The sequence below is a fragment of the Vigna umbellata genome, chromosome 1 (assembly GCF_029865625.1).
Source record: "Vigna umbellata cultivar VRB3 chromosome 1, Vumbellata_1.0, whole genome shotgun sequence".
Classification (NCBI taxonomy): domain Eukaryota; kingdom Viridiplantae; phylum Streptophyta; class Magnoliopsida; order Fabales; family Fabaceae; genus Vigna; species Vigna umbellata.
In genome coordinates this window covers 100521090-100535696 of record NC_142165.1, presented here as the reverse complement: position 1 = coordinate 100535696, position 14607 = coordinate 100521090, and positions in this window count along the sequence as shown.

The window sequence follows — 14607 nt, the reverse complement described above, 5'->3', positions numbered from 1 at the left end:
AAATCCGCCACTACAGGTAAAGTCCACCCACTTGTGACCTTATTGCCAACTAAGCCACTCCTGTGCTTGTGGGTTCTGTCTATCATTGTGTTTTCACATAATTCAATATGCAGAGTACTCTGTCTTCTAAGTTTCAAACTCATAATTCCCAAGCTCTATTTCCAATAGCTAAGATCGTTACCAGGTCAAATACTTCATTATCAATTTTCACTCTTTTCTTCTGTTCTTTTCAGTAATCTATTCATTCATTTTTTTTTCAGAACATGTAAACATCTCAATTACTTTAAGTGCTGCATTATTAAAGAAACCGCTTTAACTTTTGAATGTGATAGTTAAAACAAAAAATAGACGGGCAGCACGATTTTAAATTAGATTTTCCCAAGTTTGTTAAGGACGATGATATTACAGAAAAGATCCACCTTTTTATTCTTAATTATCAAACCTGTTTAATAAAGTGACATAGATGTCTGGTCATAGTTCTTCTATTCCATCAGACTCTCCGTTTTCCTATCAAATGTTCACACCTCATGATTTTCAACAACTTTTCTGTTTTATTTATCTTCTTCTTCTGACGCAACAAAAAAAAAAGCAGGATTTCAGAATTTCCATAAAAAAACTGCAGGAGCATATCCCTTCAAATCTTTATTGTCCGACATTCCTGCATTTATTGCTGTAATGTATATCTTGATAGTGTTGATCTCATGGACAACATTTTTTTCCAATCACTTCAGGTTGGAATATGCTTAGATACTATTATCATAAAACCAAAAAAGACATAAGTGACAGGAAAGTGTTGTAACCAAACCCAGAAGCTGACAAATTTTGAGGATGTGCTTGGTTGAACACGAACGAGGATTGATTGATTAACGCGTACTATAGCTCTTGTGCTTTGTATGCAACTATTGTCAGGTGTAAAGTGGGTTCGATGAACAATGTCAATGATTTTGTGTGTGTACTATAGTTTTCACATCCCAAGCTGTGATTTGAGAAGGCTCTTACAACTTCCAATCGATGAGGGACACAGTGTTCAATGTTTTTGATTAGTGGGAAGTAAATAAATTGTTTTCTAATGTGATAAGCCTCCCCTGATGCGGAAACAACTGGCGATAATGCAGAACATGTGCAACTGAAGATGGGTTCAAAAACCTGCAACTTCACTCCGTAAAAGGAGCTTAGTTCCTTCTATTAAAAAATATTTTCGATTATCTTTTTGGATATTGTTCTCTAAAGTAAATAATTCATTTAAAACAAAAAATGAAAATCCAAGTGTTGATAAAGTGAAAAAGAAATAGGACAATAGGTACGACAGAGGAACAAAAATAGGTAGGAATCAAAGAAATTTTAAAGTGTTAAGGATAAAATTTGTATATCGATAAAAATGAAATAAATAATTAAATTTTACTTGTTTTGAAAGAGTAGAGCTGCTCGTTCTTGTCTGTCCTCTTAAAAACTATAAAGTATTAAATATTTTTTATTTTTTATTTTTAAAATGTTAAAAGTGTTTATTTCGTTTCATATTTCTTACTGACGTAATATAAAGATTATTTTAAAGAAAAAGATTACTTAACATCGCTCAATTAAATATCATTTGTTGCAAGTCATTACCATTAAGGCGATAACTAGTGAAGTGTGCACTAATTGCCCATCATTAGCATAATACAACATTATTTAATTCCCACTAATGAGAGTCTTTGTTCAATATTAATAATTTTGAAATTAACTTGAATGTTCATTAATTTTAGTGAATTTTAACATTCATTGCTCACGTTTTTTCTTACCTTAATTCATCCCATGGGTAATATTACGTTTGTTTTGCAGTTAACTATTTTTATTTTCTGAAAACATTTATCATATTTGAGAAGCGATTTAATTTAAATCAAGATAAAATTAATATTAATGGAGGAACTTTTCTGTCCTTTCAGACATGCATAAAATGAAATTAGAAAGGAAATAATAAGATTAGTCATGAAAAGGATTACCAGCAACGATTAAGAGAAAAGGTCCTGAAACTAAGGAGTGTATAAAACTTGGTTTAAGGTTAAATTTTTTTTTTTTCTCTAATTGGTTTGAAAATTGTAATTAGACCCTTACATTTTTTATTGTTTTGATTCCATTTTTTTGTTTTTATTTTTCTATTAAATCTCATTTTGCGTTAGATTTAGTCTTTTTCGTTAAATTTGTATATACAACGTTAGCATCATTCGTGGTATCTTTTATTTTATTTTAATTTTAAATTTTTAAAGTTCGTAGTATTTTTTATTTTATTTTATTTTAAAATTTTTGAGGTTTCTTTCATGAATTAGGATTAGAGTTGTACTATATAACAATATTAGTACTACATATAATTTCAGTGTTAATATCAAATGACAATGTAAGTATCTATGGTGTTTAATTCAATATCTACTTTTACTTTTTTAAATAGAAATTTTATCTATGTTTAAAATATGATCAAATTAGTAATTAAGTTTAATTATAATTTATATATCCATATTAAAATAAATTTTAGAATGTATGTTTCAAATCACTCCACCTAAATATTGAAATTAATTTTTTAATTTAAATTAAAAAAACATATTTTAAACTTCAATTTTAAAAAAAAATATATTAAAATGTTTCCCAACTATTTTATCTTATTTGACAATCAAGTTCACTATTGCCTACAATAACTAAATGGCCCTTTAAAATAAAAACAAAAACAAAAGATTAGAAATGTACATGGAAAGTTCTTATGATAATTTTTAAATTTCAATATTTGAAAAAAATGTATTTTTCTTTTTTACTCATTTATAAATTTAATTATGTAACAATAAAAAGGTTAGTGTTAACATGAAATTTAAACTAAATAATTCATATATTTTATATCTTTTAACTTAATTTGTCTATTTAATTCAATTTTATAAAATAAATAATACTTTTTAAAAAATTTACATAAAGTAAAACAAATTTTACATAAAATAACACAAATTTCATAATTTATTTATTTTTATTATATGTAAATTAAATTTAACTATATTTTGGACAAAAATCATATATCCTATTAAAAAAAATTATAACAATAAAAAATTTAAATATAAAAACTGAATTAAATATTAAATATATGATAACAGATAAAAACCTTATAAAAAATTACTAAGAGAACTCGTCCATTCAATTTAAACATATTAAATTAAATTAAATTTAAAATCTTATAAATAGAATGAGTAGCTCTTCTTACTAAATTGAAATAAGTAAATCGCTTACATATTCACAGTTTTATGTTATATTTTTAAAATATAATTGTTATGCAGTAAGATATTTATTACATAAAATATCTTAGATATTATATTACATAAAATATCTTAAGATATTTATAAAGCCACTAACCACATTTGTAGGTAAGGTGGTTATTTTTATTTTGCTTATAAATACAGTAACAGGGTAAAGGTCCAGGTACGTTCTCTTTATGTTCTAGAGTCCCTGAATAATATTTCATAGCAGTATCATAATCACTCTTTTGAGAGCTGAGGCTACATAATTCACATCTGACTTGAGCGTCGGAGTATCTTTGCAGGTACCTCCCCTCCTTTGGCGAGTATGAACAACAACAATTGGAGAAGAGCAAGCGTCCCAGACAGCCAGGAGCAACGAAGACACGTTGGCAAGGTATGTTCATCGGTCCCACAAAATATAGACTGAAACATTTTGGCGCCCACCGTGGGGCCGAGCGGCATCCCGCTGAAACCGCAAGGAACCAAGACGAACGTTCGATCTCGACATTGCTACTTCAAATCAACACTAGGAACTTTCAGCAAAGCAAAAGCAACACTTTGGATCATCATCTCTACTTAAAATATCATCAAGATAAGTATTTTTGAAATATGAATATTTTATATGAAAATAAAATACATAAAAATATGTATTCCTTATAGTATTAGTTCTACAACAACAAACGACGGAAAAATTTAAATATCTAATTGACAGTTGCAACAATTATTTTATATATATATATATATACCGATACGGCATGTAACATAGTAAATATTATATATTGTTACAATTTTTATTTGAGAGTGGCCTGAAAGAATGTAAATTTTCTCTTTCAATAACGACTTTTATTTATCATGTATTATATGTTATATATAATATAATATGTAACTAATATCGGTGCAAATCAAAATATATTGTAACTGAAGCATTTATGTTATTTAATAGTTATATAATATAATATATAACTATCGGTGCAATTCACAATGGGCGGGAGTCCTGCCTCAGTTCAATAACAATGCGAAGCAGATTTTCATCAGCTTAGTTTGCAGGTCCTTCATCAAAGAAAGGCTGGAAAAGGGTCTTCAAAATATTGTTTTACATGGCGAGATATTGTCATCCAAGTCATTATTAAGTCTATGGAAGCAACCATCTCTAAATCAGGATGCTTTTTCCTTTAGCATAAACTGAAACAGCGTCTTTGATCTCTCCGGTGCCATTAAAGCTGCCATGGAGAAAGGCAAAGCCCACACTGCTGTTAATAATAACAGAAGCCATCGTCTCTCAATCAGAGATCGGTAAAACAGATCCGCAAGCCTCACTTTAGAAGAGGATCACAAAAACGAAATCGCTTGGAGACAGCAAAAGTTTCAGGGTTTGTCCAAGTTCCATCTTTCGATGCTAATATTTTTTATCAATTTTTGATTCTTTTGATTCCAGGGTTGGCCCAAGAAGAGGCGTTAACAAAGCAGAATAGGCGGAACTTTATCAGTGGACTTGTTTCAAGGAGAAAATCAGTTCCTTTCGAAAGAATTCTATTTCGTGCTATCAGGGGAAACATGTTTCTCGAACAACCTTCATAAGGTCATTTAGACAAAGGGATCACCACCTACCTACTTCTGCACAAACAAATTCACGATTGCTTTTCAAAAAATTGTAAACACCTATGGAGCTCTCAAGTAGCAGGGAGCAAATCCCATTGTCTACACAATTATCATGTTTCCATGATTGGTGACTGGGGGCATGACATATGCCTATTTCTCGTAGCTTTGTTTCTCGTAACCAGAGAAAAAATTAAAATCAGAAATTTGGAGACAGCGAAAATGGTTTTCGATGGACGCGATATTATTATGATGATAACACTTTTTTCAATTTATATCGTGTTGATATATAATGAGTTCTTCTCAGTTACATTTGAATTATTTGATCCAGAAGTCATGATTCTTCGTGCGAATCGTTATCAGTACAGTTTATTTAATATATTGTCTTCTTCCTCCTCTTCACCATGAAGCCAATTAGTTATCGTGCGAGTTTCAATTGCGTATCTCTACTCTTATCCAATGTATACCGAGCGGTGCTCATCCATGTTATCACGGTCAACCTCCTTTATCCATTTGTGCAGGTTCTGGCCTCCAAGTGTTACCAAAGACCTAGTATGGTATCATCCAGATCCATCTCTAAGAGCTCCTTTGCGACTCGCTCCAACCGGACACCCTCCAGGGGGACCTTTATGTGACGCAAGCGCCATCTTCCTCGTCGATGCTGTTAACCACGCCCTCCAACCACACTAACCCGAACAGTCAAGGAAGAAGAAAGACAACCCCTCTGGCACATCATGATGCCCAATTCGGTATTATTCTAAGAAAAAGAAAAAGGGTCCTGGTACCTTAACGGTTTCGAGGGCAATTCCAAACTCCGATCACCACTGCTCAGTCACCAGCATCATCAACAACTCAGCGTCAGCAAGTGGAGGACTCTCTGAACAGACGATAACTCCTTTGTTACGAAGACTTTTATGTCCTCCTCCGACCTCTCCTCCATAGTTGCCTCCGAGTCAAGCCTCGCGGTGGCCGTGCGGCTCTCCGCTGCGATCCTGACGAGGTCCCCCGCTGCGGTGCCTGCGACCTCTCCTTTCCTTCTGCCACCGCCACCAGCATCCTGACCTTCGATGGCTCGTCTGTGTCTTCTTGTACAGCTAGGAGAATACGCTCATCAAAACCTCCTTCAATCTAATCTCACCCACCGATGACCCCTTAGCCATCACAATGCCTCAAAGATACAACACCACGATCTACCTCCACGGGACCACCGATCTGGTAATTGTGTGCCCTCCTCCATGGGCACCTCGTACATGTTTCATCCGTTGCGGCGGTCTGTGCCCTCGAGAAAAGCGTCGACAAGCGCCATCGCGAGCCCAAAACCTCACCACTCACAACCAGCGCCTCGCTGGCATCCGCTTGGCCCTAAAACGGACCTCGTCGCCACTCAGGACGAGCTCCGCAACGACCGCCGAATGCGACAACGAAGTACCCGGATCCTTGCCGCACGCATCCTTCACTTCGCCAAAGAGCTCGTTGGAGAGGAAACTTTTGTGAACTATGGATTGGACATCTAATTGATATTTCTGGGTCATCTACTCTTGTTTGGAAAGAAGCTTAACAACTCTCTTACTAATAGAGACCACATCAGGCTCCCCTTTGGACAGATAATTTCGTCAAAAGCCTCATCAAAATTTGGGAAATAACAATTCTCAAAATTTGCCACTGTTATCGACATCGGACACCTCAACTCTTGTTTAGCTACCGTCTTCCCCAAGTGATGATAATTCATATGTTCGTCATCAACATCTTCTATTGTTCTTTTATGCAGGTCACATGATTCATTATCGGAAAACACGAGAAATATAATTGCAAAAGTTCTGTTGTTACACCCGTTCAATAATCACATCTTGCATAAAAAGACGGATGCCAGAGAACCGATCATGTTGAAGCACTCAAAACCGGAGAAACACTCCCAGACCTGGTAGATGTTCGTCCTAGAACACCTAGCTTATTGCGTATAGGAATACACTTCCTTTGGTAGATGTTCGTCCTAGAACACCCAGGCGCATCGAATAAAAATATACACTTCCTCTGGTAGATGTTCGCCCTAGAACACCCAGAACATCAAACCTAGGGGACCATCCCTTAGTCTAGGTTACGTTCGCCCAAAAAACCCAGCGCACGCAAACATAAAGTCAGTCTACCTATTATGGAACCTGGCAGGTACTCGGTCCTTCGGCCTCACGCTTGGCCATCCATGACCTCAAGCGTTCCAGCATTTGGCCGTTTGGCCTCACATGCTTTCGGTCCTTCGGCCTCACGCTTGGCCATCCATGACCTCAAGCGTTCCAGCATTTGGTCGTTTGGCCTCACATGCTTTCGGTCCTTCGACCTCAACAGTTCGGTCATCCATTGCTTCCAGTGTTCAAGCATTTGGTCGTTCGGCCTCGCAGGTTTTCGATCCTTCGACCTCAACCGCTCGGCCATCCATGGCCTCAAGTGTTCAAGAATTCGACTGTTCGGCCTCAAAGGTATTCGCCCTTTGGCTTCAACCGCTCGACCATCCATGTGTACGAGCGTTCAAAGCAGTCGGCCGTTCCGCCTCAAAGGTGTTCGCCCTTTGGTTTCAACCGCTCGACAATCTCTGTGTACGAGCGTTCAAGCAGTCGACCGTTCGGCCTCCTTTTGGTTTCAACCGCTCGACAATCTCTGTACGAGCGTTCAAGCAGTCGACCGTTCGACCTCCTTTTGCTTTCAAACCGCTCGACAACCTTTGTACGAGCGTTCAAAGCAGTCGGCCGTTCTACACCATTAATGTTGTCCATTCGGCCTCAATGACGTTCGTCCGCTTGGCGTCAGTCATTCGGCCTCACATGCCACTCGACCTCTACGTCCGTGACCTCAAGCATTCAGCTCCTATGACCTTCGACTATACAGCCCCTACCGCTCGGCCATCCAGGTCCTCACATCTTTTCGGTCCTTTAAACTCAACCGCGCGGTCATCCTTGGCTTGAAACGTTCAGACCACAGAAAATACAGCCTCCCCCCTCAAACTCATTAGTCCTATAGTTACCACGTCCATAAAACGGAACCGTTAACTCGGACTTGGGGGGCATGTTATGCAGTAAGATATTTATTACATAAAATATCTTAGATATTATATTACATAAAATATCTTAAGATATTTATAAAGCCACTAACCACATTTGTAGGTAAGGTGGTTACTTTTATTTTGCTTATAAATACAGTAACAGGGTAAAGGTCCAAGTACGTTCTCTTTATGTTCTAGAGTCCCTTAATAATATTTCAGAGCAGTATCATAATCACTCTTTTGAGAGCTGAGGCTACATAATTCACATCTGACTTGAGCGTCGGAGTATCTTTGCAGGTACCTCCCCTCCTTTGGCGAGTATGAACAACAACAATTGGAGAAGAGCAAGCGTCCCAGACAGCCAGGAGCAACGAAGACACGTTGGCAAGGTATGTTCATCGGTCCCACAAAATATAGACTGAAACAATAATCTTTTTAATTCTCAACTATTAAAATGTAGTAGTAAAATCATGTTAAATATATTAAATAATAAACTAATTATTTATAAGATGAAATATTTAATGACATTTTGTAACACTGGCTTAGTAGGATCACACCACTAATTATGACCTTACAAGTTAGGTATTAAATACTAAACAATCATATAAACATATCTTATGCGTTTTAAAAATAAAAATTTTATTCTTAATAAAAATTCTTTTATTAAAAAATAGAAGAAAAAATTCAAAATACAATTTATGATTACCAGACATCCCTCCATCTTATCTAGTGTCATCCATTAAAAAAATGCCGTTGAAAATATTTTATCAGTTTCCTCGCTTCACGTCATTTATTCTCCATCCAGTGAGTCACTCTGGAAGAAGGTCCGCCCAACGAACAACTACCAATATTAATTAATCCAACTCAATTATTATATTAGGTCTAGTAAAATAAAATACATAAACTCTGCTACGTTGGATTCGATACCATAAAACTAACAACTGCATACACAAATTATATTTTTCTAATTACGAGTGATAAAAAAATTCATTTAAGTAATATATATTATTTACATATATACATAAATATAATTACTCCATATAACTATTCAAATATAAAACCATTTTATTTATAAATTTTGCTCTTTAAATGTTATTTTTAAACCTTTGATTAAATTAAATAATTAACCTCACTATATCTATAGGTTAATTTTATACGTAGAAGCAAATTCAAAAACATTTCAATATTTTATTTATTAGACGTGTTATAACCGTAGATTATCCCATAGTATATATATAAAATTAATCATTTAAAAAATATTGTAAGGCCCTGAAAATAAAAAGGGGCTATTGCGCCCTAGTTGGAGGCAGTCAGGCCTAGACTAAGGGAACCTGACCTTAGCTAAGGTCATTCTCCAAAAGTCAGAATCTTCACTTTTGTCTTTCCCTTTCTCTCTCTAAACAGAAACCCTTCTTTCTAAATAATTGTTCTGCTTTTTCTCTAAAAGATCCAAACACTGAACCGTTTAAATTTTAATTTGAAGGTGCATAAACGATCGCGGTGACAAGAGCTTCATTTTGAACCGAACAATTTCCTGTTCCGACCGGTAAGTTCCCTTTTCCCTTTCTCTTTCACTGTTCTAGAACCTAGGGCATGGAACTTTGTTGGGTTCACGTGTCTTGTACGTTTTTCCTTCCATTCTCTGTCTATTCGAGCTCTAAGAGTTATGTTCTATCACCAATTTGGTGATCTGTAGGTTCTGTCAAGTTCCGCTCTGTGTGGAGGGTACTGTTAGGGCATCTACTGTGAGTTGTATTGAGCAATCCAAAAGAAGAAGGTAAGGGGAGCTAATTATTTTTTTGTATGAATTTATTTTAGGGTTAAATATGTTTTTAGTCCCTAAACTATTGGCCGTTTCTGGTTTTCGTCCCTGTTTCAAAGTAAGGTACAATTTGGTCCTCATTCTTTTCGAAACGTTCGTTTTAGTCATCGAAAACTAAACACTGTTTAAAAATTTGGTCCTCATTTAGTAACAAATGAGGACTAAAACCAAAATTATGAGGACTACAATATAAATTATATAAATTATATCATATAAAGTTTAAAAAAAGAACAACCAATCTGGACACTCAAAGAAGAACTACTACAATATATTTTTTGTAGTTTTGACAGAAAAACGTTAGAATAATAAAAAAATAGGGAGATAGTGATGAGATGGAGGGAGAATCATTCATTCATAAGCTATAGTCAAATGAAGTTAATAAATTAATAAATAGAGAGGGGAGGGTAATAATTTTTTATTTTATGTTTTTCCTTTAACCTACATGTATGATCTCTTTCATTTGCAACAAAAAAATAAAGTGAAAATAAAAAATAAAAAATAAAAATTAAATTAGGATAACAATATTAGAAAAGACCTTATTCTGCAAAGCATGTTCTAAAGGGGAAAAGGCTTGAAAGTGTAGAGGTAAAGAGTGACGTGTGAGAGAAAAAGGAAATCAATTTCGGTTTTTTAAAACAAATTTAAAATCGATCAACAGGTCAAACATGGTTCGCTTAAACTTCATTAATTTTTGTCTTTATTACATAGTAATTATTGTATCACTTTACATGTCATCCAAACACGTAACACATAAATTAAGTCACATGTTTTCCAAAACTAATTAACAACACCTAACCGTCAATAATTTTGAGGGTCATATTACTATTTTTTTAATATTAATATTAATCACCTCTTACTGGTTTAAGATTAAATTATTAATTTACTCCTATAATATTTTCAATAATCTCAAATAATCTATAAGTAATTTTATATAATCTAAATAATTTTAAACTAATTTTTAAACTTACTTTGAAATATAATTTTAATCTTTTGCCATCGTTATTTTATGAAATTATCTAAAACTAATTAATATTTCAATAAGGCTGATTAGATTAAATTACTTTAAACCTCTTAAAAAGAAGCTTTAAAAAATAATTTTTTCCATATAGAACATTTTGAGGACAGCTAATTATTCCTTCTTTTTTTAAGACTATTACTACTCTTTTCTTATCCTTTATACGTTTATATTACTGTTTTTTCTCACAATAAAACTTTTTCATAAAAAGTTTTTGCAAATGGATTTTTTCCCATATTATTTATCAAAATAGTGTGTTTATTGGCTTTAAAAGAGACCAATTTTGATGAAATTTATTCTCTCTTTTAAAAAAAAATAATGAATACGAAGCCATAAAATAACTTTTAGGATGTGTTTCTTTATACAGATAGATTTGAAAAAAAGTGAATAGATGAATTTAAGTAATTTTAAAGGTAAAATTTGTGTTTTTTTATAAAGAGATTTAGAAGTAAAAATGAATATATTTGAATATAAAGTTTGTGAATGATTTGATAAATATAATAGAATAAAAAAATATTTTAATAGATCAAAATATAATATTATTATTTTATTTTTATAATTAAAATGAATATATTATAAATAAAAAAATAAATAATTATAATTACTACTATTATTTAATATTATATATATATATATATATATATATAATATTAACAGAAACCTAAGAACCTATTTCCTATGTTAACCCAAGGCATAATCAATATATATAAAATCTATAAATCCAATGCATAAAATCGATTCTCTCTTTATAGACATCAAAGTAAGATATGGTTGTAGTCTCATTTTCCAAGTAGAAATAGTAACATAACTAAGGTTTCCCAACTTAATTTTCCAAAAAGCAAATTAAATAAGCCACCCAGATTCATTTCTAGAAATCTTTTTCAAAATAAATTTATTGTGCAAAACATTCACACATTAATCGGATTAAAATTCATTCTCCACTACAAAACAACCAATATTTAACCCACCAATCATTACTTTTCTATAAATAAATTGAATAAATTGATTTATAAGATCTGACCCACTTATCAACTTAAAATAGTGAATAAAGATAACAATAATGAATGACGATAAAGAATCAACAGAAAACATAATCACCACTAAGATGCTTCCTTCCATGTAACTTTTTCCTGATTAAATTGGAATATTCTTTTCGCAACAACAGACATTATCCATGTGTATTTACCATTTTATATTATTATAATAATTTTATGTATAATGTAATTTTGGTTAATATAGACGTTGAATTATAATTATATAATAATGTAAACTAATCTCGAAAAACTAAATACAGAAGGAAAATATAACTAATTACCTTTCTATATTTAAAATCTAAATGTAATATGACTTACTCAATAATAATCATATTCCTTTAGTCAAATAATTCATTTTAAATTTTTCTTTATTTAAAAATATTAAAAAAATATCATTAAATAATAATAAATTTAAGAAAATTTAGATATTATTTTTATAAATTAAATAATATCTAAAATAGTCTCTATTACAAATTAAATAAATTATAATTGATTTGTTAGTAATAATTTAAATTGATTTGTAACATTAGTTATCAAAATTATAGAGATCAACTTAAACTATAATTTATAAACTAATTATAATTTTTATTTATAATAGAAATTATTTTTTTGATATCAATAATTTTTAATCTATAAAATGATATCAAAATTAATTAATATGATCGGTTTTGTTATTAAAATTAGTAATTATTTAATTATTTTCTTGTAGAGATATATGTGTTCATGTATTTTAATAAAAAAAAATACTAAAGTTTTAAGTTTATTTATGTAAATAATTCATTTATTTATTTTACAAAACCCACTGACTTATAAACATTTTTTTCTTTTCTTAATCTGTACACTTCTTTCCACTTTTAATGAATGTAATTCTATCTTTTACCTATCAAATAATATCAACGAGGCAATGAGGTGTAAATCAATTTTTGTCAATCAAAACTTCTTTTAAAATAAGTTCTTTTACTGTCTTTGAACTCTATTTGTTTTTTTATTTAATTCTTGTGGATGTTTTGGTTCAGCATAAGTTTATTGATCACTAAAATTCTGAGAAGTAATTTTCATATATTTTTCTATCTTAGGATGTCTTTTTAGCTTATTGACTATTAATCAAGAGAACTCGTTAATTACGGGAGATTAGTATATCAAGTTACATGGATTTGAAAGTTTAGGTAGTCACTTCTTACTACAACCTATCTTTAATAAAATGTATATTTGTATTAGATGAATTTTGATGTTTTAAAATTGATAGAACATCTAAGAAGTTGATAAATATGATAAATTACTTGATTTGTGCCCGAGATTGATGAGTTTGTTTTAAGTTACATATTTTAGTGTATATTCTAGTGTGTGTGTTTTTCGAAATTGTTGAGTTGGTAAGCTAAATTTTGATTGCAAGATGTAAATGTGGTTTTTATTATCATTTTAGGTTGTAACAAGGATATGAAACATGTTAGAATTGAGAAAATTGGACAATTGAATAATTGGATTATTACTTTAGATTTTGTATAATTTAAAATTTTCTTTCTTTTTCAATTAGAGTTAGTTTGGTAAAATAATTTTAAACTTCGCGAGTAACTTAGAATTTAATTAATTAAATTTACTCAATGATTATTTTTTTTTTAATTTCAGAACAAATAGGTAATATAATGTTATTTTTGGAATATTAGCAAATCAAGAAATTAATTGTACATCGTCATATATTATTTCTATGATGGGAATAAATAATTATCTAAATGGGATTATTGTGAAAATGTTCATAACCATGATTTTTAAAAAAATTGAAGGTATAAGATAAAGCCTCTGGAAATGCAGGGTGAAACACCATCAACACTCCATGAAGTTATACGACACACACTATCCAATATCCAAGCCATATCTGCCACCAAAATGCGGGAGAACAGGTAATGGCTCGTGATAATTGAAGTGTGAAAAGTAATTACTATTTTGAAATAAACGTATATAAATTTTATTAGACACATGGTAGTATTTATTTCTTTAATATATAATTTTCAATACACGTGGTAGGCAATGCATTATTTAAGTGACATGTAATATCGTATCGTAATCCATTATTGGTAAAAGTTGAGCAATAATTTGTTGACTTTTCTCTCCAAAATGAAAAACCAACATCCCACCTTAAACAATCGATTATGAATAGACCTCAACTTACGATAAAGAGAAAAAGAAAAAAAAAACTTGTTCTTTTCTTAGTTTTTTCATCTAGAGGGACTTACTTTTGTCTCTAAAGTATTAGATCAGAAATTAATGCTAAATTTTAAAATTTACATTAGAAATGGATTTAAATGATTTTGAAATAACATAATGATATTTTTAATATATAAAAAATTACAGTTTTAGATTCACGAACTCTGAAGAAACAGGAAGCTGGATTTATTTTGGTTGGTCGAATATAAAGCGAGTTGAAACAATGATTCAGCTGGCTTTGTATAAAGAAGAATGGTATGTACTTAACAGTGAACAAAAGCAGAGTTAATAAAATGGTTGAGACAAAGAAAAAAAGGAATTGGCGGTGCCTTTTGGTTGAACTTTGAAGGAACAATAATAATAAAATGGCCGACAGTGCCATTAATAATACTGTGTTTTAGAAGGCTCACCTGGATTTGTTTCTATTGCAAAGGTATATCCAATCATAACAACCAATAATTTATCCAATCTGCAATAAATTCAACAAAGGCTACAATTAGTATTATTTATTTTTGGAAGTCTCACCAAATATAAAACAAATTATAATATATACGTAGAGTGAAAATTTTATCTTATGTTGAATTAGGTTTAAAATCCCTTGTTTACTCATCCCTTGTTTTGTTTGCTGACATTCTGCAAAAAAAAAAATTAAATTGTTC